This window comes from Bactrocera neohumeralis, unplaced genomic scaffold (assembly GCF_024586455.1).
Source record: "Bactrocera neohumeralis isolate Rockhampton unplaced genomic scaffold, APGP_CSIRO_Bneo_wtdbg2-racon-allhic-juicebox.fasta_v2 cluster09, whole genome shotgun sequence".
Lineage (NCBI taxonomy): Eukaryota > Metazoa > Arthropoda > Insecta > Diptera > Tephritidae > Bactrocera > Bactrocera neohumeralis.
This window is the reverse complement of record NW_026089622.1, coordinates 15,784,368-15,796,772: the sequence shown is the minus strand read 5'-3', so window position 1 is coordinate 15,796,772 and position 12,405 is coordinate 15,784,368. Positions and strand designations below refer to the sequence as shown.

The 12,405-nt window shown below is 30.7% G+C and overlaps 1 long non-coding RNA gene across 1 annotated transcript; it reads left to right on the top strand.

Annotated features, from left to right (window-relative positions):
* The first annotated feature begins 225 nt into the window (after positions 1 to 225).
* On the top strand, positions 226 to 2,575 carry LOC126764462 (uncharacterized). Its single transcript, XR_007667990.1, has 2 exons — positions 226 to 1,909; positions 1,970 to 2,575. It is a non-coding gene; the product is annotated as an uncharacterized LOC126764462 (long non-coding RNA).
* Positions 2,576 to 12,405: the final 9,830 nt, after the last annotated feature.

The following is a 12,405-nucleotide window of genomic DNA, read 5'->3' as shown; positions in this document are numbered from 1 at the left end:
CTACAACGCGCCAAAGACTGCATATAATTTATATACATAAACATATGTATATGTATAGTTTCTATATACATATGTATTTTATATCAAAGCACACAAGCATGTACGTACAAATTGAACTATTTCATGATGAATTCCTTAAAATCTTTTGAAATATGTATGTAATAAAGTCATGTTTATGTTGTTACCAAATATTTCATTAATGTGGGTTTGATAAGATATGTATATATTTATATACATACATACATATTTATTTGCAGACCTTTAAAAGAATAGATAACATGTTAAAAGGCCAAGCGGTCGCACATATTCACGTATGTATGTAATTATGTGAGCATGTAAACAAATTTGCAAGAACCATACGCATAATGTTTGTAAATTTGTCTACTCACAACCTTGTATGTAAATGTGTACACTTATTTCCTCATGCGAAGCTGGGGACAACCAATGGCCGAAGCTCACATTTTGTCAAAGAGTCATTGTGTCGAAAGACTGACGCGACGACAAAGCGTCAAAACATTGTGTTGTTGGTAGAAAATCCGAACTGTGCCGAAAACACAAACGAACGATCGTCAATTGCCACTGCTTGTGACAGCTTCTCCAACAAACCAGCGTAAATATGTATGTTTATGTATGAGCTTGCATACATATCGACACATAGCATTGCTAACGTGATCGACGATTATCGTGGATTGGTCAAAGTTGTTGCTGATACGAGAATTGAATTCGAAATCTATGAAAAAACTGCTTTAAATATTTCAGAGGTAAAAGAATATAAAATGACAGTTTCTAGAAAAAGAAAGAGAAAATTACATGCTGATGAATCACGGGATGGAGATGTACAACTGTCAGGTCGAGACCACTTTAGAGTCAACACTTTTAATGTCATTCTTGACAATCTGGATTCTGAATTGCGAGAAAGATGTGTTGCAGATGAAAAGATTCATGAAAAGTTCTCAGTTATTATTGAATTTGGTAATTTGGATAATAGAGAGATTCGTAACCGAGCTAAATGTATACAAAATGTTTACTCTTCAGATCTTGAGTCCTCATTGGAGGACGAATTTGTGCACTGTCATGCTTATTGCATTGCAAAAAAGATGGAACAAAATTCACCTTCCGATATTCTGAAACTTTTGCGTGCAAACGACCTTTATACAGAGTTTCCGAACGTAGAAATAAACTCAATAGCTTAGCTATTTATGCATCGAATCAGATGTACTTCAACGTTTACATAGATTGTGAAGATTTAATCGACCAATTTGCAATTCAAAAAGTTAGACGTGTTTGCCAGTGAAAAAAATTATTGTGATACAATTATTAGTCAAGCTCAGTGCAAAATTTGTAGTTTTAAGAACAAGAACCTATATTTTTTATATTATACTGAAGTATTATATATGTATGTATATAATAAATTATTTGCAATACGTTAAATCAGCCCTATTCTGCATTTCTACTCGAATCGAAATTTTCTCCGATTGGCAACTTTGGTATTCTGCGTTTCGATTCAACTTCGAAAATTCCAATTCTATGTATTCTGCATTGCGATCGTAATTACGTTTTTGTACGTTGAAGTTTTGTCGGCGGAAAGCCGTTATATATTCATTTTCGTGCACTTGGATAAAATAATTTCCTCAAATATGTAAGTAAAACTTTATGATTATAGTTGTAAAAGACATAATGGTGGTGTCCTTGGTTGTTTGTGCTTAAATTATATTTTTTGATATGTTTGCAGGTCAAAAGTAACAACGGCAGAGCAATACGAAAAATTGTGTGATATGATGGCCACGGAAAGAGATATTGCGCAGGGCTTCCAAAAGCGACCGAAGGAAGAAGTACAGGAGTTTTGGGAGGAGGTTGCAAGGAATTTAAATGCACTTGGCCCACCAACAAAAGATTCCAATACATGGAGGTAGGGTATTACCTACAATTAATTTTAAAAAATTAAGTTAAATCTAACGTTTTCGTGCAGGTCTGGATTGACTGAAAATGCTACATGAAGCGAAAATTATCGCATAACAAAAAAGAAAGGATGAGCACCGGTGGAGGTCCTTGTCGTTTACAACGCATAAGCCCACTTGATGAAAAGGTGATAGCTTTGACGGGTTTGGAAAGGGATGATATCCCTTCAACCAGTAGAGCTAGCAGCCAAAATAGAGAGGCTAGAGCAGACAATCAGAGCACTTCTTCATTACTTAAGCAACAGATACAAATCAAAAAGAATTTTATGCAGAGACGAAAAAATTCAATGAAGCTGCCTTTGGTAAAATGGAAGAAGTTACTTCATATTTACGGCACATGAATCGTTCTCTAGAAACTTTGGCGGAGACTGCAGTGAAGCAACTTGAAGAACAGAAGCGACACAACAGAATTAAGGAAGAGCTGGTGAAGGAAAAAGTAGAAATAAAAATGCAAATGCTAAGATTAGATCCAAATTATAAGCCGGATTCAAAGTAGTAATTTTTTAATTGTTAGCCTTTTATTTATTTTACTATTATTCATTTATATAACAAGCTGTGAAATGAAATAAAAGCATTTACTTTTCTAATATAGGAGCTGTAAAATGCACTGAATGCAATTGTTTTTATTTAATAGAATAATGTAGGGCATATTTTGAATAATGCATTGCTCTCCTCCTCAAGTAATATCGCTGCCGCTACTGATTCCATGTTAGTGTTTAAAAAAAAACGCGATATAATTTCTTTATTTTAATAAACCAACAATAATTTGTGTATTTTTGCTTTGTTATGTTTCATTTTCACACGTTTCAAGGCAAACAGCTGACTTCGAAAGAGCTACAGCTCTTCCTCTTCTTCTTTCAATCCAATCGTAACTCAGAATACCTATTTTCGATTCAGACGGAGCGTAGAGCGGGAACGTAATCGAAATGCAGAATAGGGCTGAATATTTTAATATTCTATAAACATAATATCGAATCTAAATAATTTTGAGTGAAATTTCAGTGACGGGGCAGCATTTTTTACAAGATAACTTTTATTTTGTGAAATATGATTTAACCTTAGTTGTTTTGAATTGATTTGAAGCTGATATACAAGGAGAGAATCTTAAACTGTTTGCTGGATAGGATGTCTGAATCGAGATGAACTGTCAATGTCTATTGGTTGGGAATAAGCTCCTATTTTCTGTCGCCCGTTCGTCAAAAAATGAAATTTTAATTCGGTGTAGATTTTTATTAACCAACTCTAATAATTCAAATCCCACAAAAAAATATGAAAGGAAACAACAATAAACACATCGAATAAATAGCGACAACAAGCAAAAAATAATAAAAAGACTGGCATTACGAATATCGTTTCCTAGACCATAGCAATGTCTAAAAGGGGCCATACACGATACACATGTGCGTTCGATCTGTATGAAATCGTTTCGCCATACTCTTGTATGTCGAGTATGGCGAAACGATTTCATTTTGCTCCATTTTGCGTTCGTTCTTCACACAGTGAACATGTGCGACAGGCAAGCGGAACATTTCTTGGAATTTATTTCTAATGTATCACTTTTATTTATTTCTTTGTTATAAGTTAATAATTTATTCGAACTTTTATTTTTCTCAATTTTATTGTTATATGTATCATTTTTCCCTTGCCAAATTGCCAATTAATTTTTTATAAGATCAATAAATTCTGATACGAAATCTTTATTAAGAGGATAGCCTGCCTTAGAAGCTTTAAACAATCGATTTTTTTTTGTGCTTAAATCTCTTCAAAAATTATCTAAGAATATGTCCCCAAAGTTATAGATGGGAATTCGAAATATTATCGAAGACGCAAATATTGACCGAGCGTCTAGCAGATATATGAGCGCTTGGACAAAACGCGAAAACTTTGAAGCGCGATTTCTCGGTTTTTCATTTTTACGATTATTCTTAATTGGCGGGTAGGATAGAGAAAATAACTAAACGTCGTATGGAATTGGGCCAAAGTTTATTACCTTTTGCATAAAATTATATTCTATTTAAACTAAAAAAAAACTAAGAAAAGTCAAGTTTGAACATATTTTTAAACAACATAAAATAAAACTTTTTTGGTCAAAAGCCACTTTTTTTAGTTTTTAAAAAATTTATAAAATTTTACATTTTTTTGGAATCTTCTTAGTTTAACTAGAAGATAAATTAGGGGCCATCCATAAATTACGTCACGCGAATTTAAGGACTTTTTAACCCCTTCCCCGTCCTTGTCACAAGTTGTCACATTTGGAACTCTGGTTGTTTGTGCTGATTGGTGGCTTTATATGAAGAAAAATATAGGCCACATAAGCTACACGATCTTTTAAATAAGTATTACTCGAGACTAGGGCAATAACTATCATATGGAACTTGTTTCAGATGGGATGATGCTTGGAGATTTAATAATACCTGTAGTAATAATGGAGCAAACTTAGCGTCGTTGTCATCACTCCCTGTGACTCCATAACCTTCTGATGTCTGTTTAATTAACAAAGGTGGTGGTAAAAATCCTTCTTTTAATAATTTCCAAAGACTAGAACGTCTTACACCGCAACAATCAATAGTTTCACATTTAACTGTTTGTAAAAAATATTGTGACTCACGTACATGTTTAGCATACCAAGTAGCATTATTTTATTTATTTATAATAAATTTTAAACTTACTTTACTTTCTTGTGGCTTTACCACTGCCAAGGATTTTGACGAAGAAGGATTTTTTGAGAAAAAACTCAAGAGAGTCGCTTTTTCCGTCAATTTTATTTGCAGTTCTTTGATTTTTGTTTCCGTTTCATCTTAAATATTATCAATACGTTTTAAATTTTTTCATAAGATGTTAACCTCGTCTTGTATAATTTGTTTTTTCTTATCAGCATAAGCTGCACTGTAGCCATCAAATAATCTTCGGTACAGATTACCCAAATAAATTTTTTTTGTTCATTTTGTTAGCACTTAACTGATAAAAATACTACAGAATACTACGACTTAGAAATTTATGACTGTTATTCGGCAGAAGACAATTGTCAAGTAAACAATGGGAACAAATAGAAGTCACTGCGCCGGCGCGAAGCATGTGCGACGGCACTTGTTAGTCTTGCAAACAACAACAAGCATGCATACGCAACGGTAAAACCACGCCACACAAACAATACAACGGGATAACCACGGATACGGAGAAATCAGACAAGCAGACGAAACAACAACAAGCATGCATATTAGAGTGATTAAAAAAAAAAAAATGTTTTTTTTTTCGTTTGGTACTCGGAAAAATAGGTTCCTAGACACCTCTAGGAAAGCCTCTCGAAACATACAGTTTTCTATTTTTTCTTATTATCAAATAGAAAAATTTATATCTTGCTACCAACTACTTGAAAAAATATCTTGTTCCTTAGATTTTGTAGGAAATTGAATGCTCTACTAAAAAGGTCTATTATGATTTTTTCGTAAACCCAAACGTTTAAAAGATATTAACAGTTAACGTTTGATTATTTTTGGGAAATTTTTTTATTTCTTATGAATTTTATAACTCAATGAAAAAAAATTATTATGAATGATACATTTACCTAATATTATTTTTATATATTTGTGTTTTTTGATAAGGACAGTAGCTAGTAACAAAATTATAATTATGCTTAATATGTTGCAAATATGTGATACATTCGTATGTATTTTCCAGGGTTCTCATTTACTACGTAGCAGCAAAATTTCTAAAATTATTGCTATGCTATCGCTACCGCTCTCACTTTGTCGGGAGCCGCAGCATAGCCTTAGCATAACAATGTAAAGTATGAGCTCTACTCTGCTCCGAGTTTTGTTAGGTAAAAAACTATAGCTGGAGCGGGAGCAAAAAATTAAATTCTGCGCTATGCTCTGGCGTAGCGGTAGCAAAAAATTGGGGGCGGTAGCACAGCAGAGCAAATGATAATTTTCATGTGCTACAGCTCCCGAATGTGTTTGTTGTTTTTTTTCTTTTTTGCTATTTTCTGGCATAATATTTGAATTAATTAAATAATTCAAACAAAACAATGTTATGCAAATCATTTTGGCACTTGTTGCGTCAAGTGCCTTTATAAATCTAAAATCAAATATTTTAAGAAATATATTAATAAAGTGAATTAGATAATAATTGAATAAATTATAAATTTTTTTTTATTATGTAAAATATTTACCAATTTTATATTACCAAAAACATCATCTATTCCAAATGTATTACAATACTCAATTACTATGAATTTTCGAAATTAATTTTAACTATGTACATATACTTTCCCCCTTTTTATATACATTAGAGTGTTCTTGTTTGAACTATTAATTTTTTTCAGTCCCGTCACGAAATTTCCTTGGAAATACCCCAAAAACTAATTCCCTGAAAATTTTAGCCCTAAATATTTACATTAAGAACTGGACCGAGGCATATAAAAATTTTCCATAGAAAATACACTACAATCCTGATTTTTATCTTTAAATTCCTACAGATCAGAGGTATTTTATGGCATTTTTATATGTGCGGAAGAAATTGCGGGAATATAGCGCGGGAATTCCCGCAATTTTTTTATTGAAGGAAACATGAATGACGGGAATTCCCGCAATTTACGCGAATGTGTTAATCCATTGCACTGTGTATTTGCAGTTCTATTCTACCATTCCCAATATTTAGTAATTTTATATTTTTTTAGGAAGAATCAGTTTGAAATTGTACGCATATACATACTTCAATGTATATTGCAAAGAATCGAAAAAATTTTTGTATATCTAAAATTATAATAAACCTTTTTATCAACACTCCAATTATTCCGCTTTATCTTTACGTTAGATATCGTGTTTGGTTTGTTATGAATGCATTTGCGTCCTTGACCAATAATCTAGCAAAGTATCCGCAGTGCCTTGACGATGAAAATTCCAATGCCATTTTTTGTTGTGATATTAAATATATCGGACGGGCTCGTCTTAAAAAAAAAACTACCTGGTTAAGAAGCAAAATCAGTATAACCCATATACTAAGCATGTTTGGAAATGAAAATTTTTACTTATTTCTTTCTATTTTTGAATTACTAAAATTTTGAAATGATTCTTACATAAATTTTGAACAAATGCTTATGATTTGAAATATAATTTTTGTATTTAAGAGCTGTATTGAATTTTAGCATAAAGAGATAAAATGTATCCTATGTCCTTACCCTGCTTCTAAACTACCTCCCCACCAATTTTAAGCCGAATCGGTTCAGCTGTTCTTGAGTTATAAACGACTTTCTTTTATATACCAACTTGTACCATACTTGTAAATGCCAGAAAATAGCAAAAAAGAAAAAAAAAAAACAACAAACACATTCGGGAGCTGTAGCATATGAAAATTTTCATTTGCTCTGCTGTGCTACCGCTCCCAATTTTTTGCTACCGCTACGCCAGAGCATAGCGCAGAATTTAATTTTTTGCTCCCGCTCCAGCTATAGTTTTTTACCTAACAAAACTCGGAGCAGAGTAGAGCACATACTTTACATTGTTATGCTAAGGCTATGCTGCGGCTCCCGACAAAGTGAGAGCGGTAGCAAGAGTAAAATGAAATGCTACGAGAGTAGCGTAGTTTTTCAAACGCTGGTATTTTCAATTTAAAAATGTTTTATATATTTGATTTATGTTCTTCTACAATTTCTTCAAAAGTAATTTTTTTCGTGAAATTCTGACTGTCTTTATATTTTACGGTTACAATATTTTCCTTTATATCTTCAACAAAATTTGAAAAATAATAGTCATTAATTTTAATTGAACAATTATTAAACCTTATTACATAGTTTGCCCTTATTAAAGGTAGTTCTTGATTACATGTAGATATTATTAATTTTTAAAATGTTTGCATTTTTAATAAGAATTGTTTTTATATTTAGTTGTATTATGTCGAGTTCTTTAAATTTTACAAAATTACAATTATTTTTTAAAATACATTGTTTGCTTGTTTTCATTTGTTCTAATGATTTATCATCTTCAAATATCAATGTTTTATTTCTGTAATTAAATATTTCCTCTATTTTTGCATCTATTTCATTGTTTTCTCTATTAGGTATTGGGATAATTTTTCTTATTTGTACATCTTCAAAATTTGGTATTTTTATTCCAAATACTAGAAATGTATTATTTAAAATTACTGTTCCTAGTTGTAAATATTTTAGCTTATTATAATCGATATTATATTTTACAATTTCTTCATTAGTTAAAATATTCGGGTGTATTATCCCATATTTAGCGGATACAACATTTTCTTGTATATGTTCTATTTTGCTTTTTAACAACTGAATTTTGGTGTATTGATCTAAATATAAAGTTCGTTTGTATTCATCATATATTAACTTATTTATCGAATTAAGTTCTTTTTCAATTTTTAATCTGTCACTTTTAACAATTTCTTTTAAGTGTTCAATAGCTGATGAGAAATAATAGTTTATTTTAATTTGTTCGTTAAATGAGTCATTCGTTTGTAAAAGGTATGTTTGTATATTTTGTCTGTCGTCTTCGTCCATTGTACAAAAAAAAGCCATTTTGACAAACTGCCAATTGCATTAATCAGTCCTCTTTTATTTCTAGCTCTAACTGTCATAAGTGTCAGTAGTTTATTTCTAATATCCAACAACTCTCTTTGCAATATGTCTGTATTCTCTAATTTCATCAAAATTATATTATCGGTCGTAGCATTAATAATATTTTCTAATTGCTGAATGTCAATATTATGTAGTATTATATCGCTATCTTTTGGTATTGCTTGATCTCTAATCTGTAAATCTTTGAATCCGTTTTGTTCCTTTATTTCTGTAAAGTCTATTGTCCCGTCACAATGTTGTGCCATTAAAGCTATTACTGTCCACATTATCCAAATCTGTAAATTTTAAAGGTCTTTTTATATTGGAAGGATGAATGTTTTCTAACTTTTATATCTTGTATCTAGGTTATTCCTTATGCCTAACAGCTTTATAGTTTTTTATAAATCCTTCTTCTCTCTTTTCCTCATAATTTTCTTTTTTCTGATTTAATTTATTTATAATTTTATTCTTTGCTGCTATTAAATTGTTTTTTATTATTTCCGAATCTACTTCATTATGCTGTACCTTATTTGGTGTACATTTTATTGTTGAGTGACATCTTTCATTATAATTTCTAATTGCTTTTTGCATTAATTGTTTTATTGATAATCCCTTATTTAACTTATATAAGATTCTAAATTTTTCTGCTGTAGTATTATGGAATCATTCTATATCTGCATTACCTGTATGACTATTGGGTTTTGTTAGATGGATTTCAACATTTTCGCTATCTAGGAATTCTTTTATTCTTATTGCTTTAAATTCATTGTCTGCAATAATTTTTCTAGGTTTCCCTACTTTAGTAAAATGATCTTCTAACTGCTCAATAATGGTTATGTGGTTTCTATCATTTAACGAGTATGCTGCACCGAACTTAGAAAATGTATCTACTATTGTCAAAAAATGATGCCCCTTCATTTCATACGTATCTATATGTATAATATCATTAATTTTTGAAGGCGTCTAGGAAAGTTTTAATTTTGGTTTAATAGGATTTCTGTCGTACTTAACTTCCTGACATATTTCACATTGGTTAATTACAATTTGAATTAATTGCAATAACTTTGGATAATATATTTTATTCTTTATTTGGTTGTATATTTCCTGAATGCCTGAATGAAAGCTTTCCCTAACGTGATATAAAGAAATCTGTTTGACTGCTTCTACTTCTGTCTCAATATCTTGTGCTCTCATTGTACATTTTATAAATTCTAATTGACTATCATTAGAAAACATTTGGATTAATTTTTCCTGAACTGCCCTGTTGTTCTGAAATTTCTGAAAATATCGCTATTTTACCTTTTGTGATATATTTCCTAAATATCTCACTCAAATTATCGAAATCATATTCCGAAATGAAAATAATTCCTTTACCATGTATACTTTTTAACTTAACTGAACTTTTTAACAAAACTGAAGTGTTAACAAAACTGAAGTGTTGTTTGTTAAAATAATTTGCGTCTTATATTTGTTAACAACTTCTTCTTTGATATAGAAATGGTCGCCTAATTCTTCTTCTGCTGAGTGCACTGTTGCTAAAGTTTCTTCATCTTCCTCTTCCATATTGTTTATAGAATAATTTGAACTATTGGAAATAATTTCATCCATATTTTCTGAAATAATATCCTCATTTTCTTTTATCCCACTTAAAAAGTCTGCTACTTTGTTTTCTTTGCCTTATAAATATTCAATGTCAAATTGGTATTCTCCAAGTTTTAATAACCATCTTTGAGGTCGAGCTGATATATCTTTTCCTTTGTATTTAGAATGTAAAAATTTTATCGGTTGGTGGTCAGTAAAAATTTAGAATTTATTTCCATAGAGGTATGGTCTAAAATAGTTTATACTCCACATTATCGCAAGAAATTCTTTATCTGTTGCGGAATAATTTCTTTCGTGGTTATTCAAAGTTCTTGAGGCGTAACACACTGGGTGTCCCTCTTGTGATAATATTGCACCAATCGCGTAATTGGATGCATCAGTTGTTAAAGTAAATTGTTTTTCGAAATTTGGATAACGTAATATTGGATGAGTACTTATTAGTATTTTTAATTTTTCAAATGCTTCAATATTTGTTGGGTCTTTAAGATTAATTTTAACTCCTTTTTTCAAATACTTGGTTATAGGTTGGGCTATTCTAGCGTAGTCTTTCACGAATTTACGATAGTAACCGGTGATTCCTAAAAAACTTTTAATTTGTCTTTCTGTTTTTGGTATTAGTAAATTTTCTATAACTTTAATTTTGTTAGGATTTGGCTTCATACCTCCCTCCGTTAAAATATGTCCTAAGAACTCTGTTTCTTTCTTCAAAAAATTGCATTTATCAATTTGAATTTTAAGATTTTTACTTTTAAGAATTTTAAAAATTTCGCCTATCGCCCTAATATGTTCATTCAATGATGTGCTAAATATTAGAATATCGTCTAAATACACTACACATGTTTTATTTATATAGTCTCTAAGTATTTCATTCATTAGTCGCTGAAATGTGGCTGGTGCATTTTTCAGTCCAAAAGGCATTCTTACGAATTCATAAAGTCCATGTGGTGTTACAAAAGCTGTTTTTTACGATCTTCCTCTTTTACTAGATTTTTGCTAAATCTAAAGTAGTAAAATATTGTGCTCTCCCTAATTTGTCTAGAATAGAATCAATATTTGGAAGGGGGTATTTGTCATCTATTGTAACTTCATTCAATTTTCTATAATCTATTACAATTCTGTATTCTTTTCACCTGAATTATCTATTTTTTTTTGGCACTACTATTAATGGGCTTGAATATCTTGAGTGACTTTTTTGGATTATTCCCTGCTCTTCTATTTCCTTAATTTGTTTTCTAACTTCAATTTCATGCTGAGGTGGATACCTATACAATTTTGAATTAATCTGCTGCTGCGTTGTAGTTTTAATTTCATGTTGGATTTCCGTTGTGTTAGTCAATTTATCACCGTCTTTAAATAATAATTTATTATATCTTTTGAGCAATTTAATTATTTCTCTATTTTCTTCCTCATTTAAATGATCTAGGTTTAATCTACAGTTTCAAGATTACAAATTTGATTTAAGTCATTTAGTTTATTTAAAATCGAACTTTCTTATCTGTTTAAAGTTATTTTCCCTTTTTCTATATCTACTTATATACGTATTGAGAAAAGTAAGCATGTCCATGCCAATTATAAAGTAATACTTTCGTCCTCTTAATGGTGTAACTTTCCATCTTGTTCTCGCGTTACTAGGTAAGTTAAATTCTTCTGGTGCTAATGCATGCACCTCATAATTTATTTTATCCTCATTTGTAATTGTACTAAATGTTAAAGAATTTTTCAGTTTAATTTTTGGAAAACCGTCAATCTCGCTATTGATCAGGCTTAAACCAGCTCCTGTATCAATTAGTGCAATATAATTCTTTTTATTAATTTTTATTTTAGGTAATGATTCCGAGGCTGGTTCATAAAAAAAAATACTATTATTAACTTCTTCTTCTCTTGCTATATCAGTTCGTGAAAATCCTACCTGGCCTTGCCTACTCAAGTATAAGCGATCTTGGCTATACTGCGAATTAGGATGTCCTGCCAATTGAGGGCTCATTGAACTATATTGGATATTATCTATTTCCATCGGTTCGCCTTGGTTTTGCTTAAATTGATTATTTCGACCATAATTCTGTCTATATTGGTTGGATTGATTTTGACCAAAGTTTGGTTTATATTGATTTGGTTGATTTTGATTAAAATTTGGTCTAGGGTTCCCTACCGCTTGTGGTCTTTCAAAATTACCTGAATTGGGTTTATAATTATTATTAAATCTTCCACTATTATATTGTTTAAATTGACCTGATGTATTATGTCTCATATCATTTTCGTATATTTGATTGTATG